Source organism: Gastrolobium bilobum, unplaced genomic scaffold, assembly GCF_033153095.1.
Source record: "Gastrolobium bilobum isolate Gb01-03AN ecotype WA unplaced genomic scaffold, APGP_CSIRO_Gbil_v1 utg609, whole genome shotgun sequence".
Lineage (NCBI taxonomy): Eukaryota > Viridiplantae > Streptophyta > Magnoliopsida > Fabales > Fabaceae > Gastrolobium > Gastrolobium bilobum.
The window spans coordinates 181,457-191,456 of record NW_026899102.1 but is presented as its reverse complement, the minus strand read 5'-3'; positions in this window follow the sequence as shown (position 1 = coordinate 191,456).

The window sequence follows — 10,000 nt, the reverse complement described above, 5'->3', positions numbered from 1 at the left end:
ATTATTATTTACTGCGAATTAATAATTAATTAATGAATTTGATTTGTAAAAAAAATATCTGTTGATTGACAAAAATCAACGGTTAAGATATAATTATAAGAGATTGTAAACGGAAATAAGTTGTAAATATAATCTTTCTCAAAAAATAATAATGATAATTTTTTCTTTTTTCTTTTTTTTATTATATACTTTTTTTTTTCTTGTATTATACCGAAGAGACCCAAAATGAAATTATAAACAAGGAGAGATTGTCTCTTTAATATGGTGTCCTTTTTTTTAGGTGTTAGAAAAAAGCATTTTAAATTTAATTTTATTTAAAAAAAGAATCAAAATAATTTCATTTTTAATTTCAATTCTTTCATAATTTGAATTAGTTAAGAATTTTAAATTTTGCTTTTGTTTTTCAAAGAATCAGGATTTAAAATTATAATTGTAAATTCTTTTAAATTATATTATTTAAATGCATAATCTAAAATTTCAAAAAATAAAGTAAAATAAATATTAAAAAAAATTGAACAAAATAATAATTTTATATTTGAAATTTACTAACAAAAATTATTTTTTAAAATGTAAAAGAATAAGTACAAAATTGTAAATAATTTTAATAAAAACTTTAGTTTAAACTAAAAAATAAAAATAAAAATGAGCACAAATAATATCATAATATAATAATCATACTTTTATCACAAAGTATGATTATGTTGTTATTTTTTTTTTATAGCCGATTATGTTGTTACTTTAATGAAACTTAAGAGTTACTGGATATATATATATATATATATATATATATATATATATATATATATATATATATATATATATATATATATATAAGGACAGGATATTCTTACACTGGTGTAAGAGTTAAAAGTCTTACACTAAATCTTGACCATTTATCCACTTGTATCCAATGACTCACATTACTAAAAAATTTGAATCTTTAGATATAAGTGGGGTCAGCAGACAAGATTGAGAGTATAACTTACACTAGTGTAAAATGATCCTGATCCATATATATATATTTAAAAAGTGGATAAATAGTCAAGATTGAATATAAGACTTTTAACTCTTACACCAGTGTAAGAATATTCTGCCCATATATATATATATATATATATATATATATATATATATATAACGCCCAATTTAGTATATTTTAATTAGGGGTATTAGTTTCTCCTTCTCCTATCTTGTAGAGATAAAACACATGTGGAGCCCACCAGATAAATAAATAAAAGATTAACGCATGGCACATTTTTTATAGGAGTGCAGGGGGTCGGTTTTTCCTCTTATAATAAGAGAAAAACATATCCGTTTTAATTATATGTTTTGTGACTTTGTCTTATATAGTTATTAACTATGATAAATATATTTGTCATGTTACATGACAAATGAATAATTGTTATGTTAATAAAAAGACAAGATAAATTTATTGAATAATGTGTCTTCTCACTTTTTTAATATTATATAATTTGTTATTTTCTTAACATAACAACTATTAATTTCTCATGTAAGATAACAAATGCATTTTCCATTAACTATACATCTAATCAATTTTTTTTTGTCTAATATATATCGTATTTCCTCACCAGCCAGAACTACCAACCAACAACATTGCTGGCGCCAGCCTTCAATCTTGGTCCATTGATAATGCTTGGGCCCCAAATATTGAAGTAGTGCTATGTTAATAATACTGCACGGAATAGTCCAATTCCATTCCTAATGGCATGACATGACATGTACCGATGTACGGGATAAGAAAAGTAAAACTGAGAAACAAACGTGTTGCAGCCATACAACAACAAATACTACTCCATGTGGAAGTAAATAAGTAATTATAAAAAAAAATCAACTATCTATAAGCTCACTTACAATTGTGAGTTCAAGATTGGTAATAAAATCCTCAACGTTTTATTAGCATTTCAATTGGAACAAAGAAAGCTGACCTGTCTTGGAACAATATCTAATAACCACTACCTTATCTTAGAACCTAAAAAAGATGTTGAAGCGAAGACAGAAAAGACACACTACTAGTGTCATTCCATTTGACGGAAAAGCCAAATATGCTTATGAGAAAAGCAAGATTTTATTTATGTGGGAAAATTGTGAGCCAAAGATCTGTGAATAAACATCATTTATATATCTCACCAACTTTTCAACTAGTAAGGTGCCATCTGACTAAGTGAAATTGAATTAACCATATGAAGATAGCCAGCATACATAGGTGGAAGAGGGTACTAACATGTGGGGGCTTCTTCCTTGTATTGAATGGTGTACAGATAATGTACAACTGCAAAGGGAAGCTTGGACCCACCACTCCTTACCCGATTTATTCTCCTATCGAAGTGAAATTCATGTGGCTAATTAACTTTAATAGGATAGCTCTCAATGATGGATAAGCCTATATATTCTTTGGCGCATGTGAACTTTTAAACCCTCAAGTCATAGTTTATATATATATATATATATATTTATAAGTAAATATTTCTGCAGCCACTTTAGATAAATTTATCTACAGTTACTATTTTTAACTATGTTCTCCTGGGAGAACATAGTTATAACACGAAAGTTACTTTTTTCTCTCTCCTCAGTTACTTTTCAGAACCTGTCTACTGACGTGAAGAGAAAAAAAAAAGCAACTTTCGTGTTATAACTATGTTCTTCCAGGAGAACATAGTTAAAAATGGTGGTTGTAGATAAATGTATCTAAAGTGGCTGTAGAAATACTTTTCTTATATATATATATATATATATATATATATAGGGTCAAGATCATTTTACACCGGTGTAAGTTACACTCTCAATCTTGTCTATTAATCTCACTTATATCTAAGGGCTCTAATTTTTTAGTAATATTAGTCATTGGATACAAGTGGATCAATAGTCAAGATTGAGTGTAAGACTTCTAACTCTTACACTGGTGTAAAAATATCCTGACCCATATATATATATATATATATATATATATATATATATATATATATATATTATGGAGTTTGCATTTGTCATTTAACATGACACAAAAAACTTTTCTACACATAACATTTTGTGGCGTCCACACTTTTTGAAGAAAAAAGAAAAAAAGAAAATTACGGTACGCAAAACGCAAAACGAATCTCTATAACATTACACAATCACTTTTCCTACAATATAACTCTTATAAATTATATATAGGAGACAAAATTTGAATATAAAACCTTCAAACGAAAGCACATATGTTTTTTGGGTACAACGGCCTGAAGGTAGAAAAATTTCTAAAAATTATTAACAGCTGTGAGTGGGCTAAAACCATCTTCATGTGGAGATCATGCAGCAAAAGAAGAGTGGAAAGGGAATAGCAGCCCAACATGCTTTTAAGACGAAGCCTTCAGTTTTGTTGTTAGTACTTTTACCCCATACTCTCATTTGGCGAAAGTAAAATACAAATGTTGACTCCTTAATCAATTACACTTTACAAAGAGGAAAAGCCAATGATATCTAATAGCATCAAAAGTAGATACTAATGATAACTTTGGGTTAGTAATATCAATCAAATAATACCACCAAATTATGCTTCGATATTGATGTCAAATTTAAATATTTCCTCCTTCTTTTTTATACATAAAACCTGATTGTCTCCTTAAAGACAGTGTTAGTAGCCGTCTTTTGGCTGTTCGTAAGTAAAATCTCTGTAATAATCATTGATTGATTTGCCTAAAAAGATAAGTTTAACGAACGTCGTTTTCCTTTTGGCGCAAAGCGGAGTTATTTTACCAAAGGCGCGCCGACAACTCCCTATAGTAATTATTCAAGATATTCTAATAAGTATGATGCCAATCTTGTTATTTTAACTGTGTATCAATAACTATACTCAAATGGTATTAATTTTACATTCTTTTATAGCAGTACAATAAAATTGCACACGACAACTAAATCTAATTGTTAATGTCTCTTTTTCTCTCTTTATCCATTAATAATGATGCACAATTGTTTTGGTAGAAATGATGCCCAATTTTAATTTCTTATGTAAGTTGCACATTAATTTTATGTTTGGTTTTTAAAAAAAATGAATGAAGTTGCTAACTTCGTCCCCTATTTGGATACTGGAGAAAATAAAGAAAAGAATTAAATTAACAATGGAATAAATCAAGTTACTCTAAGCTTAAACAGATAAATAAAGATATATAAAAAACTTAAATTTGTAGACTTAAAATGTGGATAAGTTTTACTTTGTTTGGTACTTTTAACTTTTTACTAGAGAAATGGGATACGATAAGAATTAAGCTACAAACCATCTTATTTTAAAGATTTTAATATAAGAATTAATTATTTTAAAACTTTGATAAGATAGAAGGAAAAAATATCACCATAATATAACTTAAATCAATGTTATTTAACCTAAACCGGTTGTCAATTTACTATCCGGGTATTAAGGTGATAGATCACTAGTTCAATAAGTGGGTCACTAGTTAAAATCCTTAAATTCAATTTATATAAAAATAATAATAAATATATAAATAGAAGTGGACATGACAACCAAAATAATTTGGCTTATTAATTTGCATGTCACTCCCCTTCTTTTAGATATTAATTTTAAATATATAAATTCCCAATGAAATCTCAATATCAAACTTACTTTCTTTTCTACGTTTTAGGAATTTCATTGCGTAATAAAATATTATAATTTAATAATGGTAACAATAAAATAATAAAATAAAATAGGGATTAATGGTTTACCAAAAAAATAATTATATAAAGATTAATGTTTCTCATGTTGCAGTAGATAATTTTATTTCCTACACATAAATGAAAGTGTGTGGGGCTCATGTTATCTTTTTTTCTCTCTTTTCTTTATATGATTTCACATGGATCTCATATATTTTTATGTATATGTAAAAAATAAAATTATCACTTATAATATAAAAAACAATAATTCGAATAAAATAAGTAGTCTCAAACTCCTAAAATATTTTAGAGGTGGTTGAGGTCTATAAGGTTTCAATTTGTATGAGATGTTTGAAAAAGAGCAACGAAGCTTTAATAAAGGTCTAAAGATTATTTGAGGTATGAACTTCACAATTGACCAACATTTCCTATAAGGTTCCAGTTGTTGATATCTTTGTTGTATTCAACATCCGAAGTTAAAAATGCTAAATACACGTGTATTTTTTTTTGGAACAGATCTTAATTATTTTTTTGAGGCGAATCAGAATCTCTCGGTATTTTTATAGTTTTGACTCTTTGAGCCGTCTATGGAATTAATCCAGAATTTAAGTGCGAGTCTAAAGATTATGGTACTTATGCCCCTCCTCAGATGGTGTTGGTGGAATTCGAACCGAGACCCTCTCTTACCACTCAGTCCCCATGCTACCAACTGAGCCACCGTACTTGAATAAATACACATCTTTTAGTTTATGGGGGATAATCACAAATGTGATTGTTTATTTTGGTTAGCTGATGGTCAGCTTAGTTAATTAATAATTAGTTAGAAAGCATGTATCAGTAGTCGGTGATTGTTTATTTTGGTTAGCTGATGGTCAGCTTAGTTAATTAATAATTAGTTAGAAAGCATGTATCAGTAGTCTGTGATTAATTCTTTTCTCTATCCTATATAAACTACAATAATGACTTGTTGTACATACCCTTTTAAAAGTTTTCTCATAAATAGAGAGTAAACATCCTTTTTAGTCCCTGACAATATCTACGAAGTCCTTTTCAGTCCTTGACAATAAAAAAGGATCAAATTGGTCCCTGAAAGTACAAGAAAAGGGCCACACTACATATTTGGGAGTTGACATAAGGACTAACATGACCCTTTTTTGTAATTTCAGGGACCAATTTGGTCCTTTTTATTGCCAGGGACTAAAAAGGACTTTCGTAGATATTGACAGGGACTAAAAAGGGTGTTTACTCTACTTTTAAACTACAATATAATCAAGCACACATTTGCAAAATATAAGAAAGAAAATTACAAGACTATAATTACTTATTGATTTGTATTATTTTTGTAAGTTTTTTATTTGTTTCTATATACATATTTCTTGTAGTATTATTACATAATTTATAATTGCTGTTTGTGACAGGAGGAATGGAGGATGATGCTCTCATGTGAAATTTACAAGGGATAGATCCCCCTTCCCTTGTGACACATAACCCAAGAACAAGAAATTAAGTGGAGGAAGGAGCTTTACTTTGGAATCATATTCTTTGTTTTTAATTATTAAATATTTGTAAAAGGCGTTAATCATTAACTGCCACAGCAAGTATACATATATATTGGACAAATAACATAGTAGCATTTAATATATAGGTCTAGACTTGGGTACAAATTTGCGACGTTTGTTTATTTACTGATTTTTCTGTCTTCATTCTTCTCATCATTTTAGTATTTTGTTAATTAAAAAGTAAATTTTTTTTTTATGTCAATCATGTAACTGTCCATGGACGTGACTTAAAGTGAGAGAACGGAGAAAAATAATAAAAAGCAGATAAAATAAAAAGGAAACCTATTCTAGGAGGGTTGCTGCCCCGGCTATTTGCCTATGCCCCACCACCATCACACCTCGCACCAGTGACGTATCTCAACTTTACGTTGCTTTTTCTTCTTACGCTCTTGTGACGGATTCGCGTACTATCCCCTCTTCCCCACATGTGCACACTATCCTTAACTCTAAACCCTAACTAGTAACTAAAACCCAACCAACCAATGCCCATAAACTTCCCATGTGCCAAACCCTAGATGGACCTTGTATTTTGACCAATGCTCTTGATACCTCTTTTGTTTCTCTTTTCTCTTCTGCCTGTCTAGATATGTACATGAGATATAGAATGAGAACTTCATCATTCATTTCCCATGAGTAGTTGCTAGCATGAACACTGTGAACCTTTCTAACTTTCCTATTTGTTATTTCAACTTTTATATAGCTGTGTCAAAAAAAAAAAAAAAAGGTTGTTAGTTAGCATGATTATTATTATAAACAATGTTGTTGGTTATCAATAAATATTTGTTTGTCCATAGTTCAAACTTGTTAGATCAACTCGTTCTTAAATGAAAATAATTCATGATCAATTTCTGTACGAAAAAAATCTGTCAGGAGATTTAGGACCCACTGATTGGATTGATCATGAAGGATGCTCATGTTGATGTGTGTGAAGGCAAACTATTACTTAATTTGTCTCCACACTCTAAGCTTCACGAAGGGGACACAGCTGGGATCCCCCCTCCCTCTTCTCTTTTGTTTCTTTGTTTTTGTGTTTTTTTTTTTAATTTTTAATTTTTTTACCACTTTCACCACAGTAGTTTGACGTGAGTTTGGCTCCACCATCCCTTCATTTGTGTTAAAATGGGACACTTTACACACATCTCTTTTCACCCTGGTAAAAGGAATATTAACATCGCATCGCGGATAGTTCATGATCAAGGCGAGCACACGCAAGAAATTATTGTTATTCATTAACTTGACCAATGAGTGTGATGGTAAATCAACCATACCACAGTATGAACCATAATTTTATATTAATTTAGAAGGATATTTACTAGGCTTGTTTATTTGCTAGTTTTTGGACACAAGGAAAGTTACATGATCGGAGAATGTGGAATTGAATATTAATTATGGGTTATATTTATCTTATTCAACACGAGATAAATCAAATTTTTATACATACATAATAAAGGTAGGTCCCATTTCTATTTTTTTCTCTCCAATTATTTGTGTATCCCTATTATAATTTTGTTTCACTAACCTAAAATAATTATCTCCAACAACATAAGAAAATCATTTTTCATTAATTATATGATGAGCCTTTTAATAGAATGGTAAAGATAGATGGAATTAAGAAAAAAACATCTCTCTCTTTTTATTTTCTTAATTAAATGTTAACGATTTAGAATATCAAAACTATTTTTTATTCGAAATTTCATTTATTAATTTTTTAGTTGTTATTAACATTTAATTGTAGAGAGAGAAAAAATCAAGAAAAAATATTTGAAATAAAAAATAAATATAGGGAAAAATGTTTATCCTTTTAAATGATACAACTTGTATCATTTCACTCTCACAAAGAGATGAGACCCACACTTTTATTTGTTTTTTGTCAACTCTCTCTCCTTCTTTATCTATCTCTTTCTCTCTCTTAAAATGACACAACTTTACATCTTTTAAAATGACGTACACTCTTCCATTCCATAAATATATATCCATTCTATTGACCATAAACCAAAACCATTATTAAATAACAATTGCACATGCAGTATAACGGTTCGTGAGCTTTTTTATTAATAAAAGTTTAAATTAAATTTTTCTCAATTTTAATTTAAACAATGTGTTTAAAGTTTCTAAAATTAGTAATTTTATCTAATGCTTATCAAAATATATACACAAAAATATTTGAGATTCATTTTTTTCTTTCTCTTCTTTTCATATGGGTTTTCCTGGATCCCACATAATTTTGTGTAGTATTTTAGTGAATATGAGATAAAGTTATCTAAAATAATTTTAGAAATATTAAACCCTTAAATAATTCAGGTATTATATTGTACATTAATATTTCTTATATTGTAGAAGATAAATTTTATCTCCTACTCACATATAAAAGTGTACGGAGCATGTGGATCCATGTTAGAAGAAGATAGAAAAATATATATAAATTTCACATATTTTTATATAAGTAGGAAATAAATTTATCTTGTATAATATGAAAAATAATAAATTTTTATATTATATCACCCAAAATATATTAAATTAAATAACTTGTTTACATAATTTTACGCATCATTTTACACTTATTAAATACATCTGTAATTAAATTCTATCACATCAATTATTCGAGAGATGTGAGTCAAAAAGAAAAAAAAGAGCATTAAATGCAGCAAGCATTTTCCTTAGACAACGAGAAAAAAATGTCATCTTGCAGTATTTTATCAAAAGTATGGTTAGGGGTGCAACTATCAACATCGGCAGAAAAACTTCATTGTTATAAATAGAGAGGGTGTACATGTGTTCGATTCAACTATCAACATCTTCAACGGGTGCAGCTCAGTTGGTAATTTGGCGCTGAGTTAGTGGGGGTGGATATGTGTTCGATTCCTGCTGAATGCATTCTTGGAGAGGTGGCTGAACCTTTAGCCATCACTGATCCCCCGCACTCCGGATTAGTCCCATAGCCGGCTCAAAGAGTCGAAGTTCGTGGGGATACCGGAGGAAGCCAACTCGCCTCAAAGAGGTAATTAGGGTTGGGTAACTCTAAAAAAAAAAAAAGATTTTTTATTTTATTTTAAAAAATAGGTAAAAAAGATTTTTCTTTAATAATAAGAATCACCGAATTTAATATTCTCAGTACATTGAAGTTTTTCTCCTACGTCCGGGGTTATCTTCGTGTCCTGAAATAATTTTGGAGCTCCGATGCACATTTAACCACTTATTTTTAACTTATTTATTTGATTTAATACAGTTATACACTATTTTTTAAAGAAAATCATTCTTTTATGTTGTAAGAAAAAAATTATTTTATATAATAAAAAAAATTATAAGTGAGATCCAAAAATAAGAGGAAAAAAAATAGAGGTAGAATCTATTTCTATTTTATATGCTAAAATTAACTTTATTTCTCTTGTACAAAATGAAAGAAATAGAACTCGTTTTCTTAAATATCTCTGTATTCTCATTTTTTAAAATTTATCATCATGTACTCACTTATTACTTTAATAAATTTTAAAACAGCGTTCAAATTTTTCTTCATTAAAAGATATTAAAACATGATAAAAATAAAATTATAAAATCAATTTTTCAAAATGAAAATGACATCGGACTTCCTCTTTTATAAATTTGATTAATCGAACATAAAAAAATATTTTCCTACTTAGAGTTAAGTAAACTTGTATAACGGATTTATATTTTTCCGGTCGTTTGATGTCTAATAACAGTTAACTATTTATAATATATATAAATGATAATATTAAATGTGAGAAATAATAATCATATAAAATATAAAAACATTAAATATGGAGAATTATAATTATACC